General features: G+C 40.4%; 1 protein-coding gene across 6 annotated transcripts in view; it reads right to left on the bottom strand.

Moving 5' to 3' along the window:
- The window catches only part of WDR7 (WD repeat domain 7), a 385,390-nt gene that overhangs the window by 178,447 nt on the left and 182,081 nt on the right, over positions 1–24,862 (bottom strand). The window lies entirely within an intron of this gene.

Below are 24,862 nucleotides of genomic sequence, written 5' to 3'. Positions count from 1 at the left end.
GCACCAAGCTGTACTCACTTCTGGAAGCTGCCAGAGCAGCTATAATGGGAGAGGGGTGCATGAAGGTGAAGGGAGCTGATTCCCCCCACTCCAGACCCAGCACAAAATCCCAGTAGCCCAGGACCTGCTCTGGGGGAGCCACTCAAAGCAGGAACTGGGCCAGAATACCTTCCACCCCTGTAAATATCTCCTGGACCCAGTGCCAGGCCTCAGCAGCCCAATTCCCCTTCCCCTAGGGCACCACATGGGGCTGGAGCTCATTCAACTCTCAAATAGTGGGGTAGGAAGGGGAGAGAGAGGAGCCAGACTCCCTCTAACTAAGCATGGACTTAGCAGCCCACCCACACCTTCAGGGATTTAGTAGGGGGCAAGGAAACCCCACTCCTGAATCCTATGGCGGAGAAGATGAGAGAAAACCATGCTGGGCCAGGTTGAGCTGCTTCCCAGTCACTGGACCCATTAGTCCATCCTTTCTGGGATAGTCAACTCCAGCTGTTGACTGACAGTCCTCAAATACTAGTGGTCTGTGCTGCAGTGAATAAGAATCAGCTTCAAAGTTGACCGATTATGAATCAAATATTAAAATGACATATTACAATTTTTAGTTATTTTGCAAAGTCAAACATGCAAAAATTAGAAAATTCCAGATTTAATTGCTTGTGCAACCTTAATTTTGCCCCTTGTGCAAACGTGTTAGGACACATTCTTTAATTACATGATCTCATAATATTTTTTTGCCACAAAATCCTGACCTAGTTCAGTGCACAGGACGGATGTATAAGGATACAGAATTAATTAAGGATACAGACGGATGTATAAGGACAGATGTATAAGGATACAGGATACAGAATTAATACTGTGCAAGTAATTGTAAATCTGGAATCTCCTATTTTTTGAGTGCTTGAATTTGCAAAAAATTTTTAAATGCAATTATGTACATAATACCAACAGTAAGTTCCATTTATATACAACTGAGGATCATTTATAGACCAATAAGCAGACAAGACTGCTGTCCCAGGGCCAAACTATGTCCAGAGACTTAAACAGGAACCAAGTATTAAGATATTCTGTGGGAAGAATATGTCCCATGATGCAATACACAATGCTAGCTAACACAGTGAATCCAAGACTACACTTATGATATACAGAGGAATCCCCCAAAATAGGGCACAGAAGATTCTTCCATTATTTATCTCAAGTGTACTGTCATTTGTAATTGTACAGTGAAAAATTTCATCAATATTCACTTAGTATGTAAAATTGTAGTTTGTAGTGCCATTTCCCTTAAGTTATTTTCTTTCATTCTGTATCATTAATTGCATACAGTGCTATCATCTAAAAATATTATGATAATAAAATGTTAACTAAATATGAGAATACTGCAGTGATAATCTGGGTCCAGAACCTCTAAAGCACATTAGTAGTCAGCTGCGGGACACATTATGTAAGAACAGGATTAAATATTTATCTTTACACTTTACAGCTCTCTTATTCACTCCTCTTTTTAAAATTTTGTTCTAACACACAATTTGTAGCCAATTTTTTTAAATCAACAATCTCATCCTCTAAAACACACTCACTTTCTGCTGGGGTTTGGCTTAATAGAGTATCACCAAAAGTTAACATTTAGCAAGAGTTGTCATTCAGTTATAATACATTTACTTTCTATTCTACAGAATTTGTAGTCAATGCTCTTCTTATTTTAAATGTAGTGACTATAGCATCTTCTGACATGGTATGATTCTGATGCCATCTCCCAATACTAGCACCATTGTCCTACCTCTTGTCTAGGACTCAGCTCTCAAGAACAGAGAAATAATCACTTCTGAGAGTCCTCTCTCGCCTCTAAAAGCAGTCTGGGCTTTTGGAAAAGGGAAACCCGCCTGCCTGCTCTAACATGCCTTCATCCCACTAACACTGCACACCTCCACCTCCCTTTTTTTCCCTCTCCTATGACTGCAGAGGTGTTAATGGGCTACTCTATCTTGAATGGTCCCTTCTTACAATATATGCTAACTACTTATTCTAAACAGTCTGTTCCATCTTGCATTTAGCTGTGATGCTTAGAGTAACTTTCCTAGAACTGAAGTGCTCTGTGTGGTTTGAAAGCTTGTCTCTCTCACCAACAGAAGTTCCTCCAATAAAAGACAGAGAAGGTGGGTGAGATAATATAAGGCCTTATATACACTAGTCAGCTTACAGCGGCACAGCTGTACCCATGCAGCTGTAAGATCGCTCGTGTAGCTGCTCTAGGCTGACGGGAGAGACCTGGGACTGACACAGCCACAACTACACTGAATACATAAAAAGAAAGGCATTCTTTACTACTTGGCTCTTCCTCCTGATCAACACGGATCTTCTCGAATGGAGGAGAACACCAATACCTGGCTCTCATCAACCACCAACAGGAAAAAAAAATCTACCACTAACAGAAGTTGGTGCAATAAAAGATATTACCTCACCCGCTCAGAATGTTTCAGCTATTTCCATAACTAAATGATTCTAAGATACCACAACCTCAGCCATTTTACTACTACTACTTGTCTTGCCAGAAGGAAGTCTACTGAGATTGGGGCCAATACTGAAAGCCTTCTCCACTTCAATATAGCTACTTCTCTGAGCAAGGATCACTTACATGAGTAATGCTTGAAGTTACAGGACCATAATTGTTACTAAGCATTTGAGTGCATGGGAGAGGCTAAAGATTTTCACTATTTTACAGTATGTTCTACCATAAGCCAGTAATATGGTAGAAAATATATTTTATTAATTTAGCATTGCTTTAATGCCAACACAGCATTAGAAAAATGTGTTGAAAACATAATAAAATTTACCTGCAACCAACTCAAAGTCTCCAGCCTCTTTCATGCATTAAAATGTTGTCAGCTACATCAGCACAGAGGGAAGATGGCAGATTCTGGTTTCTTTAATTTTTAATATTTATAGTTATTTTAAAAGAATAAACTGCAATTTCCCTTTAATACTGTAAATATCTTGAATTATTTAATATCTCGTTTAGTTTTCCATCTTTACAATTCCCTTTATGCAGCAATACAAGCTGTCACACACAATGGAAATGCTGATGAAAGGAAAAGCCTGTGGTTTCTGACAGCAGCAGTGAACTCTGACCTTCAAGGACTATAAAATAGCCAACTTGGGTCCATTTTACATGAATGAGTTGAGTGATATATGTGCCCTAGCTTAAGTTTACAGAGATAGAAAACATCCTATGAAAACTATAGAAATTATATAAAAAGCCTTCCAGGCTCAATAAAAAAGTGAAGCTTCATAGTACATAGGTTTCCCTTGATTTTGTGAAGGATGTTTACATGATAGTAGACAGACAGATTTCTATGTGGGATTCAAACAATTTTTAAAAGAACAGTTGCACATGAAAATGAACTGTGGGTATGGAGACAGCCACTGCACGCTGTAGGAGAATTGGTCATATATTCACAAATGGGATTACAACAACTACTAATCCATCACAGCAGGCACAGGCATATTACCTATCATACAGGCCTCAAAGGAATAATAGGGGGGGAAAACCGCTCACCTGATAAAAGTACAGTAAAAGCTTTGTTATCCAGCAGTTTAGAGGAATGGGGAGTGCTGGTAAGTGAAAAATGCCAGTTAACTAAGAGTTTGGGTGCAGGAGGGGGTGTGGGGCATGGACTTTGGGAGGGAGATTGGGTGCAGGAGGGGGCTTGGGGCAGCAGGCTGGGGTGCAGGAAAGGTTTGGAGTGCTGGATCCAAAGGGTGCTCACCTTGGACAGCTCCCTGCAAGCAGCAACCTGTCCCAGCTGCTTCTAGGTGGAGGTGTGGCAGGTGGCTCTGTGTGCTGCCCCTGCCCCACCCCAAGCACTGGCTTTGCAGCTCCCATTGGCCAGGAACTGCGGCCAATAAGAGTTCTGTGGGCAGAGCCTGTGGGCGGAGGCAACGCACAGAGCTGCCTGCTGCACCTCCCCCAAGGAGCAGCCAGGACAGGTCACTGCTTTTGGAGAGCTGAATGAGGTGAGCACCCCCCGAATCCAGCACCCTCAAACCTCTCCCACAGCCCAACCCCCTGCCCTGAGCCTCCTCCCACCCCCGAACTCCCACTCAGAGCTGAGCCCGCTTTCCACACTCCCTCCCATGCCCCAACCCCCAGCCCCACATCCCCTCACGCACTCCAAACCCTCATGTCCGTTCTTACACCTAGGAGCAGTAGGGACATGTTGCTGCTTCCAGGGAGCCACATGGAGCCAGATAGGGAGCCTGCCAGCCTTGCACCAACTGGACTGTAAGAACAGCCATACTGTGTCAGACCAAAGGTTCATCAAGCCCAGTATCCTGTCCTCTGACAGTGGCCAATGGCAGGTGCCCCAAAGTGAATGAATAGACAAGTTATCATCAAGTGATCCATGCCCTGTCACCTAATCCCAGCTTCTGGCAAACAGAGGCTAGGGACACCATTCCTGCCCATCCTGGCTAATAGCCATTGACGGACCTTTCCTCCATAAATCTATCTAGATCCCTTTTGAACGCCGTTATAGTACTGGCCTTCACAATACCCTCTGGCAAGGAGTTCCAGAGGTTGAAAGTGCGTTGCATGAAAAAATACTTTCTTGTTTGTTTTAAACCTATTAAGGTTTCATTTGGTGGCCCCTTGTTCTTGTATTATGAGAAGGAGTAAACAACACTTCCTTATTTACTTTCTCCACACCAGTCATGATTTTATAGACCTCTATCATATCCCCCCTTAGTCGCCTCTTTTCCAAGCTGAAAAGTCCCAGTCTTATTAATCTCTCCTCATACGGAAGCTGTTCCATACCCCTAATAATTTTTGTTGCCCTTTTCTGAACCTTTTCCAATTCTAATACATCTTTTTTGAGATGGGACATCCACATCTGCACACAGTATTCAAGGAGTGGGTGTACCATGGATTTATATATAGGCAATATGATATTTTCTGTCTTCTTATCTGTCCCTTTCTTGATGATTCCCAACATTCTGTTCGCTTTTTTGACTGCCACAGCACATTGAGTGGATGTTTTCAGAGAACTATCCACGATTCCAAGATCTTTCTTGAGTGGTAACAGCTAATTTAGACCCCATCATTTTATATGTATAGTTAGGATTATGTTTTCCAATATGCATTACTTTGCATTTATCAACATTAAATTTTTGCAAGTTTTGCGAGATCCTTGTGTAGCTCTTCACAGTCTGCCTGGGACTTAACTATCTTGAGTAGTTTTGTATCATCTGCAAATTTTGCCACCTCACTGTTTACCCCTTTTTCCAGATCGTTTATGAATATGTTAAATACGACTGGGCCCAGTACAGATCCCTGGGGAACACCACTATTTACCTCTCTCCATTCTGAAAACTGACCATTTATTCCTACCCTTTGTTTCCTGCCTTTTAACCAGTTACCAATCCATGAGAGGACCTTCCCTCTTATCCCATGACTGCTTATTTTGCTTAAGAGCCTTTTAGCAAGGGACCTTGTCAAAGGCTTTCTGAAAATCTAAATACACTATATCCACTGGATCTCCTTTGTCTGCATGCTTGTTGACCCCCTCAAAGAATTCTAGTAGATTGGTGAGGCATGATTTCCCTTTACAAAAACCATGTTGACTATTTCCCAACAAATTATGTTCATCTAGGTGTCTGACAATTTTGTTCTTTACGACAGTTTCAACCAATTTGCCCGGTACTGAAGTGAGGCTTACTAGCCTGTAGTTGCCAGGGTCACCTCTGGAGCCCTTTTTAAAAATTGGTGTCGCATTAGCTATCCTCCAGTCATTTGGTACAGAAGCGAATATAAATGATAGGTTACAGATGACAGTTAGTAGTCCTGCAATTTCACATTTGTGTTCCTTCAGAACTCTTGGGTGACTATAAACCGGACTTTCTATGAAGATTAGAAAAGCCACTTTATAGAGCTTTCCAGTTGGTATAGGGCCAGATAACATAGCTTTTACTGTATTAATTCTTCCTTCAACCAGTCTTTTTTCCTCTCATTCCAACAAAGAAAATCAGTCTAAATCAACCCACAACGTAACACACACAAAATAATTCTGAAGGCATTATTATAAGACAAGGGTTGGTGATCCTGCTTCATGAATTTCCCTTTGCATCCATTGGCATCACCTCTCCATCTTGCAGAAACTACTGCTAATATACAATGAAATCCAAGGAGGTCTAAATTGCAGACTCTGCCAACCTATGCAAGACAGTGACCTCAGAATGAAATGCACATCAGAACACACAGAACTAAACTGAGGTGCTGTGGTTAAGCTTAGATTAGAGGTATTTTTGAAAGCCCTTCCAGTTGCTCTTGCAGTAATCATCACCAGCCAATCCCAGAGAAGTTCATCCCTACCATAAAGTGCATAGGCAGGCATCCTTGCCTCTGGCAGCATGACCTTTCCCGGCCAGTGCCAAAAACTTACCAGAATCTGAATGACCCTTCCACGTTCACCTCCCATGATACCACCTGAAGCCCTGACTCAGTTTCCTCAAAAGGTAATCTTACATTAGCTATCTTATTAAATGGATTCAAACTACCTTACTTATGTTGCTGTAAACTCTAAATCTTTAATTTTCTACTACTCTTTAAAATGAAAGAGACTTCAAGGCAACGGAAATAAATATTCACTGTTATGGTTCCAAATACCACTTTTGTTCAGCTAAATCAAATATTTGAAAATTAATATGGAAAAGAAGAAAAGAGAAGATCAAATTAAAATTCCTGCACATCAGCAGGAATAGGTCACTTTTAAAATTTGTTTGTAGGCTGCTCAATTTATAAGCCTTTGTATATCAATATTTGAAGACACAACCTTTTCTGTGGATTAATATGGAAAAGGGAAATATTTATAAAACCCAGACTCCAAGTTACCTAGAAAAATCTAAAAATTATTATAAATTCCCAGACAAAACACTACAATTAAATGAAATTAAAGTTGAGAGTAAGTACCAGTAACAGAGATTAAAAATGTTACATGGATGTTGCAATTATAACCAAACCAAACATTATAAAATCCAGGAAATTCAGAGATAAGTTTATGTTAAGGAAACCAAACAACTTTCATTTAACCATAAGTGATATAATGGAATAACTATATTATGGTGATTCAGGCATTTTAGTATTTGTGACCCCATATTAAGTTTTTACAGATTTTTTTTTAAAGATATGTCACATTTTTTCTCCTTATGGCACCTATAGGGCAGAGTTAAGGTTGTTTGTGTGCTTTAACTATCCATGTCTTACCTTAAGAATCTAGCTCTTAATTTGCAATTGCTTATTTATTTTAAAAATTGAGTTAGTGAGACCACCACTATGTGAAGCAGGAGCAAGAAGAGCTCAGTTTCCAAGTCCCAATGTCTCTGGGTATGTCTATACTGCAATGTAAGCCCAGGGCTTGAATTCAGGCTCAAGTCTACCCCAACCCCTTCCATCTATACACCTCCATAATACACACACCTCCATAATATGATAATTATATATTTATATCTCAATATACACATAGGCCACAAATGCAGTACGGTAAAGGATAGTGACATATGTTAAATGGCATGTTTGGCTACCTGACCTAAATTCTGCCAATTCAGGGCCTGATTCAAAGCCCAGTGAAGTCAATGTAAAGATTCCTATTTCTTTAATAAGCTTTAGATCATGCTTCTAGTCATCATGTCTTGTAGTTATATCAACATTCCAAACATCTGTTCTATTTTATGTATTTATTTGGGCAGAAAAACATCCTTCAAGAGAAACAGACTCTTTTCTTCCTAAATTTGGAATCCCCTCCTCATCCGTAATTACACTTGTTTATTGTACAAGACAGGCAATATTCAGCTTTGGCCCAGTGACAAGCCTAAGGTTCTATAGTTAGATTTTTTTACAATACAAGATGTATAGAAATTTATAGTAACAGTAAAGATGAGTCACAGATTTCTAGAGTTTTGGAAACAACAGACCTTTAAGACACACAGTTATGTGTTGAAATGGCATTTTATTATGTTGAATTGATTTTTTCCGTCTGAGGTCTGTCCAATTGGATTCATAGGAACTAAGCACAGGAGGAGGAATAACAAAAAAAAAAAGGGGGTGGGGGGTGGGGAGGCGCGTCCAGATAGAATGTAAAAAGCAGCATGTACTGAATACATCATGAATATGTGGTGAACCTGCCCACCACTAATAAATAGTTTTTGGAACTAATGAATAATATGGTTATCCAAATTCATGTTAACAAATTTTTGTCAATGAAGCATTTGTTATACGCTCTTATTATACATACGTAAATTTAAAAGTAACTTAATATACTCTGCTGTGCTATCACTGATCACAGTCTGTAGTATGCTGTGAAGAGCATCTTTTTTTAATCTAAAGGTTATGCATATTTTTTTTCTTACGACTTGTCTACACAGGGAAATTTACCTATAGAATTACGCTGGTCTAATTATAACGTTATAGCCATGCTGGTATAAGTCTCCAGGTGGACGCTATTATTCCAGAAATCAACAGCAGCATAAGCTATACTAGAAAATGACATTATTATTCTGGACTATGAGTATTTCCACATGGAGTTATACCAGCACAACTACAACAATATAATTACGTTGGTACAATTCTGTTGGTAAATTTCCAAGTGCACACAAGCCCTTAGTATTGACTACAGGTAAAATTCTCTCTTTTTTACTACTGTGTGTGAATTTTGAGTTCTTTTACCTTCATATTCTGGATGGTGAGATATTAGGAAATCTCATGGCGGACTATGATCAATTCCTATAGGGTAACTTAGGTTTTTGAGTGTCAGAGAACAAAGGTGCTTTTTGTGATGCCTCATGCATATTGGTTCGCTCAAACTAGAAAAGGTTTATTTTTATGTTGTATTTATTGCCACTAAATTGCAGAAAGAAGATGACTAAATTAAGTTTAATCCAGTTTATCACTGTACTGCACTTCTGAGTTCAAATAAAAAGAGGGACAAATTTGTAGGGCAAACCCGAAATGTTACTATAGCATTTGAATGTATTTAGTTTTCACCTACACATCTACCAATGTGACATATGCCATCATGTGCCAGCAATGCCCCTCTGCCATGTACATTGGCCAAACTGGACAGTCTCTACGTAAAAGAATAAATGGACACAAATCAGACGTCAAGAATTATAACATTCAAAAACCCAGTGGGAGAACACTTCAATCTCTCTGGTCACTCGATTACAGACCTAAAAGTGGAAATTCTTCAATAAAAGAACTTCAAATACAGATTCCAATGAGAGACTGCTGAATTGGAATTAATTTGCAAACTGGACACCATTACATTAGGCTTGAATAAAGACTGGGAGTGGATGTGTCATGACACAAAGTAAAACTATTTCCCCATGTTTATTCCCCGCCCCCTACTGTTTCTCACACGTTCTTGTCAACTGCTGGAAATGGCCCACCTTGATTATCACTATAAAAGGGTTTTTTCTCTCCTGCTGTTAATAGCTCACCTTACCTGATCACTCCCATTACAGTGTGTATGTGTATTGTTTCATGTTCTCCGGGTATATAAAATCTCCCCACTGTATTTTCCACTGCATGCATTCGATGAAGTGAGCTGTAGCTCACGAAAGCTTATGCTCAAATAAATTTGTTAGTCTCTAAGGTGCCACAAGTATTCCTTTTCTTTTTACAGAATATCTACTAGATTGGAAGGCTGTAAACATGCTGACCATAAAGTGATTGGAAAGTTACTGCAGAAGAGTCCCTAAGGCCATCACACCAATGTGCAGCTGCAGCATGCTGCGTTGCACAGCTGAGGGAATACAGAAGAAACCAAGGGAGGTGGCATTTTGATATTACAGTTATCAGCATTGCAATAAAAATGGCACTTACCATATTTCACCTTGGTATAGTGACAGTATTGGTATTCTAAAAATAGCATTACACTTTTCTAATACTAAACAGAATTCATTCTCTGTCATACTTTGAGGTATTCATGATATTATTAGTAGCAAACCTTGACTTGTAAATTAAATCAGGATGCTAGGTTTATACGGTAGGGGGAAAAGTTAAAGATCACATTTTCAAGTCTAGTTGCCTACAATTCCACTCCTAAAGCCATATTTAAGTAACTACTAAAAGAAGCCTCATTTTCAGAAGCACTGAGAACTCACAAATCCCACTCAAGTGAATGGGAGCTGTAGGTGCTCAGAACTTCTGAAAATTAGATCACTTATTTAAATGCCTAAATTTGGTTTCAGGTGCCTAACTATAGGCTCGTCAGTTAGATAACACTGCCCCAATTACCTATCTGCAATCCTTTACTAAAGATATAAGCTGTAATTGTCACATTCTTGGACTCATGCCACCAGCACATTACTCAGAGTTTTGTTTGCTGATAACCCTGGCTAAGAAAGACGGTACTTTGTATTCCAACCTGAAAGGGAATAACTGAGAATCCCTAGTTCCTTTTTAACTACTGTTGCATAGGAGCTCCCAATGATAGGGCTATTCCATGCTGCTGATGCAATTAGCCCCCCCCCCCCGCTTTTTTTTTTAAATGACTCTCTGAGGACAGTTATTTCCTGTAAGACATTGAGTCAAAATTATGGTAATAGTGAAGGAAGGACCCGAAGGAGATATTATCTAGTCCCTTGATTTCGGAAGTTTGTCATTGGCCACTTGTGTTTGCAACTTAGAAGTAATGTTTCGACGCCCAGTTGCTTTTACAATAAAGATAATGGATTTCAAGTAGGCAGACTTCAGCAAACTCAGGGAGTTGGTAGGTAAGATCCCATGGGAAGCAATCTAAGGGGAAAACAGTTCAAGAATGTTGGCAGTTTTTCAAAGACACATTATTAAGGGCACAAGAGCAAACTAGCCCACTGGGTAGGAAAAATAGTAAGTATGGCAAGAGACCAGCCTGGCTTAACCAAGAGATTTTCAATTATCTGAATCTCAAAAGGGAGTCCTACAAAAAGTGGAAAGTAGGTCAAATTACAAAGGATGAAGATAAACAAATAACACAAGGATGTAGGGACAAAGTTAGAAAGGCCAAGGCACAAATCAAGATTAAACTAGCTAGAGACATAAAGGGTAAGAAGAAAATATTCTAAAAATCTATTAGAAGCAAGAGGAAGACAAAGGACAGGTAGGCCAGCTACTCAATGAAGGGTAAAAAAAAACAAGAACAGAAAATGTGGAAATGTCAGAAATGCTAAATGACTTTTTTGTTTCAGTTTTCACCAAGAAGGTTAGTAGCGAACGATTGGACATCTAACATAGTAAATGCCAGTGAAAATGAGATGGGAAAGAACAAGTTAAAAATTACTTAGACAAGTTAGATGTCTTCAAGTTACCATGGCCTGATGAAATACATACTAGAATACTCAAGGAGCTGACTGAGGAGATATCTGAGTCATTAGCGATTATCCTCGAAAAGTCATGGAAGACAGGACAGATTCCAGAGGACTGGAAAAGGACAAATATAGTGCCCATCAGTAAAAAGGCAAATAAGGACAAAGCAGGGAATTACAAACCAGTCAGCTTAATAACTTCAGTACCTGGAAAGATAATGGAACAAATAATTAAGCAATCAATTTGCAATCACCTAGAAGATAATAAATTGATAAGTAACAGACAACATGGATTTCTCAAGAACAAATCGTATCAAATCAACCTAACAGCTTTCTTTGACAGGGTAACAAGCCTTGTGGGTGGAGGGAACTGGTAGATGTGGTATATCTTGATTTTAGTAAGGCTTTTGATACTATCTCACATGACCGTCTCATAAACAAACTAGGGAAATACAACCTAGATGGAGTTACTATAAGGTGGGTGCATAACAGGTTGGAAAATCATTCCCAGAGAGTAGTTTTCAGTGGTCACAGTCAAAGCTGGAAGCTCATATCGAGTGGGGTCCCGCAGGGATTGGTTCTGGGTGTTCAATGTCTTCATCAGCAATTTAGATAATGACATAGAGAGTATACTTATAAAGTTTGTGGATGATACCAAGCTGGGAGGTTTTACAAGTGTTTGGAAGATAGGCTTAAAATTCAAAACGAGCTGGACAGACTGAAGAAATGGTTTGAAGTAAATACGATGAAATTCAATAAGAACAAAGGCAAAGTACTCCACTTAGGAAGGAACAATCAGTTGCACACATACCAAATGGAAAATGACCACCTAGGAAGGAGTACTATGGAAAGGCATCTGGGGGCCATAGTGGATCACAAGTTACACTGTTGACTCATATTTAACACTGTTGCAAAAAAAAAAAAAGCAAACATCATTCTGGGATGTACTAGGAATGTTGTAAGCAAGACATGAGAAGTAATTCTTCCGCTCTGCTCTGAGCTGATTGGGCCTCAACTGGAGTACCGTGTCCAGTTCTAGGCGCCACATTTCAGGAAAGATGTGGACAAATTGGAGAAAGTCCAGAGAACTGCAACAATAATTATTAAAGGTCTAGAAAGCATGATGGACAAGGGAAGACTGAAAAAACTGTGTGTGTTTAGTTTGGAGAAGAAGATTGAGAGGGGATATGATAACCGTTTCCAAGTATATAAAGGTTGTTACAAGGAGGAGGGAGAAAAGTTGTTCTCCTTAACCTCTGAGGACAGGAGAAGAAGCAAGGGGCTTAAATTGCAGCAAGAGTGGTTTAGGTTGGACATTAGGAAAAACTTCCTAACTGTCAGGGTGGTTAATCACTGGAATAAATTGTCCAGGGAGATTGTGGAATCTCCATCATTGGAAATTTTTAAGGTCAGGGATGGTCTAGATCAGTGGTTCCAAACTTGTTCCGCCGCTTGTGCAGGGAAAGTCCCTGGCGGGCCGGGCTGGTTTGTTTACCTGCCGTGTCTGCAGGTTTGGCTGATCGTGGCTCCCAGTGGCCATGGTTCGCTGCTCCACGCCAATGGGAGAGGCTGGAAGTGGCGCAGGCCAAGGGATGTACTGGCCGCCCCTTCCAGCAGCTCCCATTGGCCTGGAGCAACGAACTGCAGCCACTGGGAGCCGCGATCAGCCGAACCTGCGGACGCGGCAGGTAAACAAACTGGCCCGGCTCACCAGGGACTTTCCCTACACAAGCGGCAGAACAAGTTTGGGAACCACTGGTCTAGATAATACTTAGTCTTGCCATGAGTGCAGGGGACTGGACTAGATGACCTCTCGAGGTCTCTTCCAGTTCTATGGTGGTATATGGCCCTCTCCAAGGGCTACCTGCATTCAAGAATTTTAGAGTCTGCAGTGCACAATATGCAAACTTCAGTCACTGGAATCTGTGAAGGCAATATCATCAGAGAGAACTGTATATCAAAAATAATACATCCAAGATAAAAAGGAATAATATGAAAATATTTTATAAATTCATGAGTGGAAAGTCAAACATGTATATTTTATAAGTGAAAATAATAATATCTATACCATGTAGAAGAGACAAGAATCATTGTTTGATCCACAAATTAGATATTTTATAGTAGTTCATGCAAATAGTAGTGAATTTTTGCATTCTAGATTTAGTTTGCACTTTAAGATGATGCCAATTCCCATAATCTTTCAACCAGAAGGGACATATAAATGTTTTGTAAGTAGGGACTCAGAAAGCAGTGATGTGCAAAAATCAATATTCAGTCTCAGACTAAGAGTCTTCCTTCATTTATATTGCTATACACTGGATATGGTTATTTTCAATATTTAAATATACAGTAATCATTCAAAAATTGCTTCATTCATTTATTTATTATTTACATTTCTAGGCGTCTTCTTGTACTACAAAAATGCAGCAGGCCATTTGCAGATGCAATAGAGATACTGATAAAAGCAGGACTTCTTTGGAGGATGGAGGTTAATTGCTTAAGGATGGGACAAATGGCTATAGTGAGCAATAATTTTAGGATTCCTTGTACACATTTGTCACACCTCTGTATTTACTGCTTGGAGCGAAAAGGGACAGAATATGAATAGCTTTAAAGCAGATTTCCAAATTAGATCTGTACTCATTGACAGGACTATAGCTCTTTGAAGAGTGCTTTGAAACACTTTTATAATAGCTCAAAAGAGCTACTGTGAATCAGTTGAGTATACATAAGTAGTAAAATAGAGTTTATACAGCTGAAAAATCCACTGATTTACCCAGCCCTACTAAGCAGGAAATTTCTCTTGATAAGTAGGAAGACCTAGTCCATCACATTTTCAGAATCTAAGCTTAAATTAAAAAAAAGATACATGTGTGTAGCTCTTTATTGGTTGCAAAAAAAGAAACAACCCACCATATATGAACAGAATGTGAACTGATGCACTACTATTTTACAGGTTTCAGAGTAACAGCCGTGTTAGTCTGTATTCGCAAAAAGAAAAGGAGTACTTGTGGCACCTTAGAGACTAACCAATTTATTTGAGCATAAGCTTTCGTGAGCTACAGCTCACTTCATCAGATGCTATTTTACAGAGTCTGCAGACAGACTGCTACTGTGCATATGATCATAATCATAGGTTTGTCAACCTACGGCTACATAGCTGCTTGGGAAAGCTCTGAACAGCAGCAGAGGCAGATAGAGGAGTTATACAGTGGGGAAGAGTGTCAGCTTTAAGCCTCTTCATGGTGTGCTCAAAGAATGCCTTCTCAGGCCTTTAACCAACACCTCTCTCTGAGTAAGGACCCACATATCCCTTCTCTCTCCAGATTAGGTTTTAATCTGCAGCTGCCTGCAGCTGAACTGTGATTATCTCAAGCAGGTTCGATTTACCTCCAGTCCCTGTGCTTTGCTTTCTCTCCAAGAGCTATGACCAGCAGTTACAAATGACCACACAGCTTTTCCAAAGCAGAGCACATTTAAGAACAAAAGCAGAGAAAACATATAAAAGAAGTTGCCCGTATATGGCAACCCTGACAGGTTCAAGCCCTTCCTACCTTTCCACAGGATTTGGCCTCTCCTTAAACAAAAGGTCATGTCTATTTATTGAATCATCATGAAGGCCTCTCTGTCCGTTCAAACTCACCTTTTCTATCCCAAGTTATTTCTTTGTCACTGAGTCTCTTGAAACCCAGCCTGAACCAGTATACCCAAACCACCCAGGTATTGTACTTCACTGGAGCTGTTTACAGCCCTAGGAAATGCAGCAAATTGCCCCCTACTGCATCTAGCTCCTGGAAGAGCTACAGTATCTGTCACAAGGAGAGACCAAAAACAGAGGCTGATGGAGGGATAGAGGAGCTAAGAGCTCCCACTATCAATCACTCCCTGCTGCAGCAGAGGGAACACAATTGCGTAGACAGCCCTTCTTGTACCCACCAAATGGCACTAGTATGTGTAGTAAGAAGAGGGCCTGAAACATAAGCCCATCTGTATCTGAGACCTGGTATGAGACCTGAGCTAAAGTAGTCAACCCTGATATTCTATGATTCTATGAAAACTTAGCTGATATAAAGCAAAGTTAAATTGTGAGCAAGAGGCAGACCCTGCTCACAGAATCTGGCAAGAACAGGTTGATATTACAGAAACACACATACCTAAGTAGTGCTAGGCATAAGAATATATATGCAAACACATTCCAGAAAGGTGGTACCAGACCACCTCGATACCAAACACATTCCCCCAAAAGATCAGGAACACACTGACCCATCCTAAAGATAAGGTCAGGATGACAGCATAATAGATAGAGATGTTTTGATTGAACCAACATGTACAAGGTAATGGGTGACACCCAAATACATCAGGAGTAACACATAACTTGTTTGTATCGGTGTATAAAAAGGTATCTCAGAGGGAGTGTCTTTGACTGGCCTAGGGTATAATGGAAAGTCCCACCAATAACTGAGCTAGTCCATTGCAAGAGGCATATATGTGTTAGAGTACCTGTAACCACTGAGCCAGGATATTAGGACCATGCTTCATTGACAACAAACCTGACCTTTTGCTATGAACCGAGCCTGTGGATTTATTGGGCCATTCGATCAGCGCCTGCTGTACGGGCTATCTGGACAGAGTCAGTACAGCACGCAGAAAGAACACACATGCAGCCAAACATCTCATGACAGTATGCGAAGGAAGAACAGATGGGGGGGGGGGATTCCAGGCACCAAAGGGATCAAGACATTTAATATCCACTCAAGAAGTAGGGTGAGATTCCATAAGGGTTGATGCCATTGGAGGTTTAGAGTAATCTCTCCTCCATCTTTCACATCAGCCTCTAGCTAGTGGATGTAATGCGCTATTTATTGAGTGCTCAGCACATTTTTCAAGCCCAGAAAGATCTACCTATTTGTGAACTCTACCTTCTGTATATATTGATAGTAATTAAATTACATTGGAGAGCAGCAGGTGGCTCTCCTTCTAAAGAGCATAAAGACTAATTAATGAAGACAGATCACAAGGATTCACATTTGAATATAAATTGAAAAATTTACAAAATATGTTAATCATTTTCTGGTTCTGAAACAGATATGTGTATCATAGAGATTCTTAATTCTTATTGCAGTTTTACTTCTTGAGAATCTCTTTTCAAGACAATTTCTACCACAGTAAATTCTGTGGATGTTTAAGACAGTTATCTTTACATTCCACATATCTCTATATTGCTTTCTTTGTAAGCAGCTGACTCTGTCAACAGAGATACTGATGTAGCATCATTCTGTCTGTTTTTGACAATGTTAGTAACATTTGACTCCTTACCCGTTATATGGTCAGCCATGTCCTTGCTATACTGAACAAGTGGTGGAGTAAAACCATTATACAGACACTGCAATATAGACCCTCAGAATTCAGCAGTAACACTCCTTAAACGTGCATATGTACATTTCTAAATGAAAAAGAGATCTAATTGATTTTAAAATTATTTTGTTTCTCTTTTACCTCTCAGGAAAAAATATATACTAACGTTTTAAAAATTGTTATGTTAAATGGAAGAAACAGTGCAGAATGTTGACAGAATGTTCTGGTTAGTGGCAAATATATTTTGACAAATAGATATTTGATTTACAAACAAAGCTCTTGTCTCTTTCACAAAAAAGCTAAAACTATTACATCTGGTTATCTCATTTATCTGTATTAGGGTCTTCTCTTCAAGCTTTCTGACATTCTAGATAAACTCATTCTGTTTTACATAATTAGGATGTGGGGGATGGGGAAGGGTTAAGTGATCAGTTTAATACATTTTCTTTCAAGTCACCACATATTGAAATCTACAATATATTTACAATACAGGGTTTTCAAAGTCATCTGACTTCGATTCTGAATGCTGAAGTCTTGACCACTAAAGCCAGTGGGTTTTTGCCCAAGTAGGAATTGCTGTAAATTGCAAAATCATAATGCTTTTGATTTGATCTAAAATGTATGTTCAATTCATCCGAAGTAAAACATTTTACTGGATAGCTGCAATAGAACAATCATTCTAGCCATGAAAGATAATGTACATAATACTGCTGTTTTGAAAGAATATTACTTAAAAACATGTATGTTCAGTATAGTTAAAAACAGATCCAATTTCCCTGAGGACTACTGTAAGTGATTTTTTAAAAATGCTTAACACACAGTCTAGTGTATTAGTAAAAGTATTTTTCTGAAATAGGCTTCAGCAATTTTTTTTTAAACTGCCTACACTAGACTGTCCTAATCTCTAAGAGGATTGATGTGACAGCGATCCTTTTAAAAAATTAGATGGATAAATAAAAGTGATTGGTGAATGTCAAGTTGGACCGAAGAAATGCCTGTTGACTGACCACTGCATGCTAGCATTACTTTGTGCATCTGATCAATAGATATTAGCTTTAAAAAGACAGGCAGAAAAAGAAGCTGCATCATATTTTTAAGATGACAAGGTGAGGTTTAAATTGTTTCATTCAAAGCTCAATTTTATTTTTTCTTACTCCCATTCCCCAGTTAGAAATATTCTTTTTGGGAAAAGAAATTATATTCAAGTGATCATAAACTTAATTTATACAGCTTTTAGCTTTGTTTGTTTATGTTTGTAAGTCAATCACTTTCAATATGTAAATGAGAGTTTTTTTGGTTCAATTTTTTTAACTGTAAATTATAAAGTTATGTCACAAGTATTCTAATTACCTAACACAAAGCATAAAATTGCACCAGCAGTGAACTAACCAGGAATCCTTACTACTTTTGACCAAGGCCCATCATTGCAGGCAGACTTCAATCACATACTAGGGTCTCCTGACCTGAAAATGCTGAGCGTTACACAAAGCAAAAACACGCTCACACCTTGGAATTTCTCGGACATGAGGTCCCATCTTCTGTCTCTTCCCTTTCCTCAGAGGCTTGCTTCCCTTTCCCTTCAAAACCTTTTGGCAGCTGCAACACTGGATGCCCACAATAGTGCTGACACTACAGTAACAGTTTCAGGGAAGGAAGAAGGGAAACTCGAAGGATGGGAGAGTCAAGGAGTAGGAAAACAGTAGGTAGGCAAAGGGAATACTGATATGAAGAGGTCTCTATTTTCTTGTGAATCTACATTCTACTACTCCTAACTTCCATTAATTTGTTTTCATTTTCATAATAGTCAACTTTCTATTACATGTGGATTTAATTACATTTAGATATGCCTTAAGCATAACACAGCATTTTTCATTCATGACTGGCTTTTATAGGAATAATTATACTGCTATTAAACAATGCTAGAAATACATTCTGCATATGACATATATTACATGTACAACTTATAATGCATACTAACTGGCAAAAATAATTATGTAGTAACGATTTCCTTTATAAAGGTAGAAAAAATGAATAAGCGTATTCCTTTTAGTTATTGTGAAAATCAGACAGATAATCAAGAAATCTACTAGCTATATTGCCCATAAAGTCCTATAGAACAAATGCTCCAACCATTGGATACTCCCAAAATAAACGTACTCTTCTTGATACGGGTTTCTGTCAGTGTGCCTACCAGATTTATCATAATGTAACTTATATAGACTTCTAGTCAATAGAAATAAATATAGTTTTCTTTTAAACTCTCACAAAATCCATACGCTGCTCAATCAAATCACACAAACTAAAGGTAAATTACACAATCTATAAACTGTGATATGCTAGTTGCTTTGATGGTGTGTTAAGAAAATCTTTTAGCTATTTAAATCCTGAGGATATTGAATATTCTTCCCTTTTAATACACAGCATGTAAGGTGGCATGAAAGGAAAGATTCAGTTCAAGAGAGCAATATTGTATATTTCTCATATTTTTATGGTCAGTCATAACATATGTTGAACTAAATAAACCGGAACTCTTTAGACTTCATCAGCTTTGCCTACGATAAAATCTAACAGTGGTGACAAGTTATGATGGTACTGTATATCTTTAACATGCTGTAGTTCACTCTGCTGTGCGCTGATTTAAACAGTGCTAATTTGTTCAAAACCCTCAATATTATCTATAAGTCAAATAGTGAAAGATCAAAACATCAAAGACAATCCTTTAATTAACCATAATTGCTAAGAAATAAGCCATTTCATCTCAAGGGCAGTAAGCTGAACATACCAGATCTTGCCAGATTTAAGACACTAGCTGAGAACACGTATAACACAAAATAAATGAATGAGGTAAAATTTGCTCAGTTTCTAGCACAAATAATTACAGAAGACTCAGATATTTTGCTTCCTTCTGCAACTATTATAGTACTATTTCTCTGCTTGAGAATCATTGAAATGATACAAGTTACTTTTCAAACCACACTTCTTCATATGGACTGGACTACATTGTCAGAGAACCTATTAACAAGAATAAATTCATTCTCTCAACATGTTTATATTCTAACATAATAGGAGATAAATGGGAACAAAGCAGGAGAGCCTATGTTAATTAACTATATGTTTGCTACACGTGATCAACTCCACATATAATGATGGTTTCACCGTTGTCTAGGGAGATCATTAGGGTCCCTTAGCTTCTTTTCCCAGTGGAAAGATTTTAAATACTTTCAACTGAAAGAGATTGTTAGATGGAGATGAGAAGGATCAAGATACTGGATTATTACAACAGAGGCTGACCGTATCCACAGGTTGCAATTTTACAATCAGTGATTTCATATATTAATAGAGGGCATTTTTTGCTTCATAATTTAGCAGTCAGATCAGAAATGGAGATTACTTACTGTAACTGGAGGTTCTTTCTGAAGTGTGATCTCTATCTATATGCCCCGTGTGTATGCATGCGTGCCATGTGCCCGAGTCTGCAAATTTTTCAAACCAGTGTCCACTGACCCATACATGCACAGAAACTTCCCTCATGCTCCTGACTGAGGATATAGGAGGCAGTGTGGGTTGATGTTTCTCCAGTTCCTCCTCTTACCACGATCCAACAGGATCTGAAGCCTAAGGGAAGGAGGGCGGGTAGTGGAATACAAATAAAGATCACACCTCCAGTTACAGTAAATAAGCTCCATTTTTTCAAGTGATGGTCCCTATGTGTATTGCACACGTGGGTGACTGGCCAGCAGTATTCAGATGGAAGGGAGGGTGTGAGGAAGATGGTAGCAGATATGCTTGAAGTTCTGCCATTCCTACAGCTGCATCTGCAGTTGCAGCTTGAGTTACAGTGTAGTGTGTCATGAATAGGTTGACAAAGCTCCAAGTTGTCACTCTGCAAATCTCCTGTAGTGGAATGTCTGATAAGGATGCTGTGAAGGCCACCTATGACCACATGGAGGGAACTATAATACCCCCAGGAGAAGGAAGTTTTGTTGTTTTGTAGCATTCTAAGATGCATCCTGAAGCCTACTTAGAAATCCTCTGTGAGGATATGGGCTGTCCATACAATCTTTCTGCTATGACAACAAAGAGTCTCAGAAATTTTCTAATGGGTTTGGTTCTTTGCAGGTGGAATGCCAGGGTGTGCCTGACGATGAGGAAGTGAAGTCTCCTGTCTTCAGAAGAAGCATGGTTTCAAGAAAAATACAGGTAAGTGTATTGATTGATTGATGTAGAGCTCAAACAATCATGGGAAGGAATTTTGGAAATAACCTAAGGGAGGCCTTCTCTTTGTGAAATACTGTATAAGGAGGGTCTGTCATCATGACTCCTTGCTCATTGACCTTTCTGGCCAAAGTGACGGTTTCTAAAAACACCACCTTCATGGACAGGTGGGTCATGGAACACATTGTGATAGGTTCAAAGAGCAGACCCATGAGTGTTTACAGAACAAGGCAAAAGTCCCATTGAGGTGTAGGTTTAATGATTGGTGGGAAGGTCCTGATCAAGCCCTTCATAAATCAATCATACAGTAGCCAGGTATGTAAGGACAAAACATCCCTCAACCGGAGAGAGGAAGGCACTAATCACTGCTAGGTGCTCCTACAGCGAACTAGGGGCCAGACCTGAACTCTTTGAGGAAAGGAGATATTGTGGGCATTCTAGTTATCCTAGACTATCAAGTGAATATTGGTGGTGATGTGCCCAGGCCAAAAAGCGACGCCATTTAGCCAAATAGCAGACTCTAGTAGAATCTTTTCCACTTTGGTTAAGGATTTCCAGAATGGGATGGAGCATTAGCATTCTATTTCTGATGCCCATCCAAACACCAGGCCATGAGGTGGAGTGAGCCTCGGCTGGGGTGCTTGATTTCCACCCCCCGCCCCCACCCCATCCTGGATTGGGAGGTCCTGAAATAGGCAGATCCTGATAGATAGGTAGGTGTGTGGACATCTTTAGGAATTCTGTGAACCAGAACTGTCTAGACCAGTAGGGTGCTAGAAGGATTATGGTGGCTCTGTCCTCATGGAGCTTCTGTTCAACCTGTGGTAGTTGTGACAAAAGGTATATCTGACATTATTCGTCCAGTGCAGCAGGAGAGCATGACCGTGGGAATTGCAGCCTGTGGCTCTCCTGGAGCAGTACATGGAAAGCTTTCTATTCGTCTGAGGTGCAAAGAGGTCCCTTAGTGGAATACCCCATTGTGCTAATATGTTGGTTAGAACTGTGTGGTGGAGCTCCCATTCATGGTCCACAGAGAAGCTTCTGCTTAACCTGTCTGCCAGGAAGTTGTAAACACCCAGGAGGTATGCAGCTTGTATCATAATGTGGTTTCTGATACATCACCTCCAAAGTCTGACTGTTTCCAGGTAGAGGGGATGAGATCGTTCCCCTTCCTCTCCCTGTTTGTTTATATAGACCATTGCAGTGATATTGCCTGACATTATTTGTACATGGAATGAGCGTATGAGGGAAAGGAAGGCCTTGCACGCAAGGTGGACTGCTCTCAGTTCCAGTAAGTTTTTTTTGTAGCCTGGCCACTTTTAAAAACATAAGAACGGCCATACTGAATCAGACAAAAGGTCCATCTACCCTAGTATCCGGTCTTCCGACAGTGGCCAATGCCAGGTGTCCCAGAGGGAACGAACAGAACAGGTAATCATCAAGTGATCCATCCCCTGTCACCCATTCCCAGCTTCTTACCTGCAATGGCTAGGAATACCATCCCTGCCCATCCTGGCTAATAGCCACTGATGGACCTATCCTCCATGAACATATCTACTTCTGTTTTGAACCCTGTTACAGTCTTGGCCTTCAAAACATCCTCTGGCAAGGAGTTCCATCGATTGACCTTGCATTGTGTGAATGCACACAGGGTCCAGGTACCCTGAGCAGTGTGGTAGTCCAGGTAAACTCCCCACCCTGCAAGGGAGGCATCTGTCAGGATGGTGGCCCTTGGTATGGGAGGGTTGAAGAGAGGTCCCAGCATGAATTTGTTTGGGTTGGACCACCAAGGAAGGGAGGTCAGAACTCTGGCGGGCACAGTGACTTTGGAGTCAACGCAATCCCTGTGTGGTTGGTAGGTCAAATGGAGCCAAGCTTGCAGGCACCGCAAGTGGAATCTGGTGAACGGCATCATGTAGGTGCATGCAGCCATGTAGTCTAACAGAGAAAGACACTGGCGCACCACAGTTTGCGGGTGATGCAAAAGATCAGGTTGCTCATTGCATAAAGCCTGTCTATGGGGAGAAATGCTCTTGCAGAGACTGAGTACAGTCATGCTCCCATAAAAGTTATTGTCCTTGGGGGTAACAAAATGTACTTTTTTTTGGTTATGCAAACACCTAAAGTAGAAAGAAGGTGCTGAAGAGGTCCCATTGCTGACATGACTTCCTGATGAGATCAGCCCACCAGGAGTCAGTCATCCAGGCATGGAAATACTGTATAACCCTGGTATTGCATTTGGGCTGTTACCACAGTGAAAACTTTAGTGAATACCCTGGGGGCTGTAGCAAGCCCACAGGCGAGGACACGAAACTGGTAGTGTTCTTGGCCAATGAAGTACAGAAACTTTCTGTGAGATGGGTCAACATATATATGGACATATGCATTCTTCCTGTCAAGGGCAGCAACCACATTGCCTCCTGAAAGGAGGGGATTATAGATGCCAGCGCAATCATCCTGAATTTTAGCTTTTGAATAAAGATTTGAATTGCCGAAGGTCCAGGATGGATCTCCACTCTCTGTCTTTTTGGGGGATTAGAAAATAAGGAGCGTAGAACCATGTTCCTTGATACTGGGGTGGGACACGTTCTACTGTCTCCCGGCGTAAAATGTATTCCATTTCCTGTTGAAGAATCAATTGGTGAGAGCGCACCCCAAAGAGGGATCAGGAAGATGGTTTGTGAGCAGAGAAAAAAGATCTGTGGTGATCTTGTTCCAGCTGTGGGCAAAGTAAGACAGCCTCCAAAGATGACAGGAGAGGAAGTAGGTGCCATTGAGGGTGGTATGCAGGTCTTGACCTGCATGTCAAAAATAACTGTTGGCCTGTGGTTGGGAGTAAGTGGAGCCTGTGGCAGTATAGGGAACCATGAAACCGGACCCCTGAATTCTCTTTTATTTATACGGAGGCTCAGGTGGACATATGGAGCATGTCACAGCGGAGGTCATGATCTAAAGGGCTGTCTCTAGTGTTTCCTCCAGGAGGGCTGGAGCGTAAATCCCCAGGGATGCAGAATGGATCTTGAGTCTTTTAGAGAGTGCAGTGATTCATTCATCTTTTCATTAAAAGGCTGGATTCATTCATCATTGGATGGTGTTTTGGATCTCTCTAGGAAAGCCCGACTAAAGCCAGGAGTCCCTTCATGTGAATAGTTCTGTGGCCAAACTTCTGGACACTGTATCTGCAGCACCTATTGCAGCCTGGAGAGCCATCTGTGCCACTAACCTCATATTTTGCTAATAAAACTTAATAATTAGCTATACAAAATTGGAGACCTGCAGAAGAGAAGACCTTCCTACTCAGGAGGTCCAGTCTCTTTGAGCCCTAATCTGTTGGGATGATTTCTGGTAGTGTGACCAAGCTCTTTCCATAGCTGCCTGTACCACCAATGAATTGGGGCAGGATGGGAAAAAAGTCAGCTCATTTGGCAGGAACAAAATAACATTTTTTGGCTTTTGGGGAGGGGTATACAGGCACAAAATGTTGGCCAAACTGCTCTGGTCAGTACTAATATAGCCATGTTAACTGAAAGTGTCACCCTGGTAGGTCCTTGTGGTTGCAAATTGTCCAAGAGAGGGTGTTAAGGATCCTGGACCTCTTCTAATGGGATCTGCAGATTGTTAGCGATCCTTTGCAAAAGCTCCTGATATTGATGGTGGCCATCTGACGAAGAAGGCAATGAAGGAGCGATGGTGTCATCTGGAAATATGAAAAGGCACCCATCGGAACTGTTGGTACCAATGGAACTAGTTCCAGCTCTTCCTACTTATACACTGATGGAATCAGCTGACAAGAGGGGGAGGAGTGGTACGACTTCTGACAGGGGTCTTGGTACCTGCCACAGGGATCCCAAAGGTCCCAATAAGGAGGGATCCATTTGTCATGGTGGCCGTCAAGGGAAATAGGTACTATACCCGGGGGGAGGGTCAGAACTGGAGGGATGGTAAGCATAGCTTC

This window comes from Lepidochelys kempii, chromosome 5 (genome assembly GCF_965140265.1).
Source record: "Lepidochelys kempii isolate rLepKem1 chromosome 5, rLepKem1.hap2, whole genome shotgun sequence".
Lineage (NCBI taxonomy): Eukaryota > Metazoa > Chordata > Testudines > Cheloniidae > Lepidochelys > Lepidochelys kempii.
The sequence above is the reverse complement of the archived record's forward strand: the minus strand, read 5'-3'. Positions and strand labels throughout refer to the sequence as shown.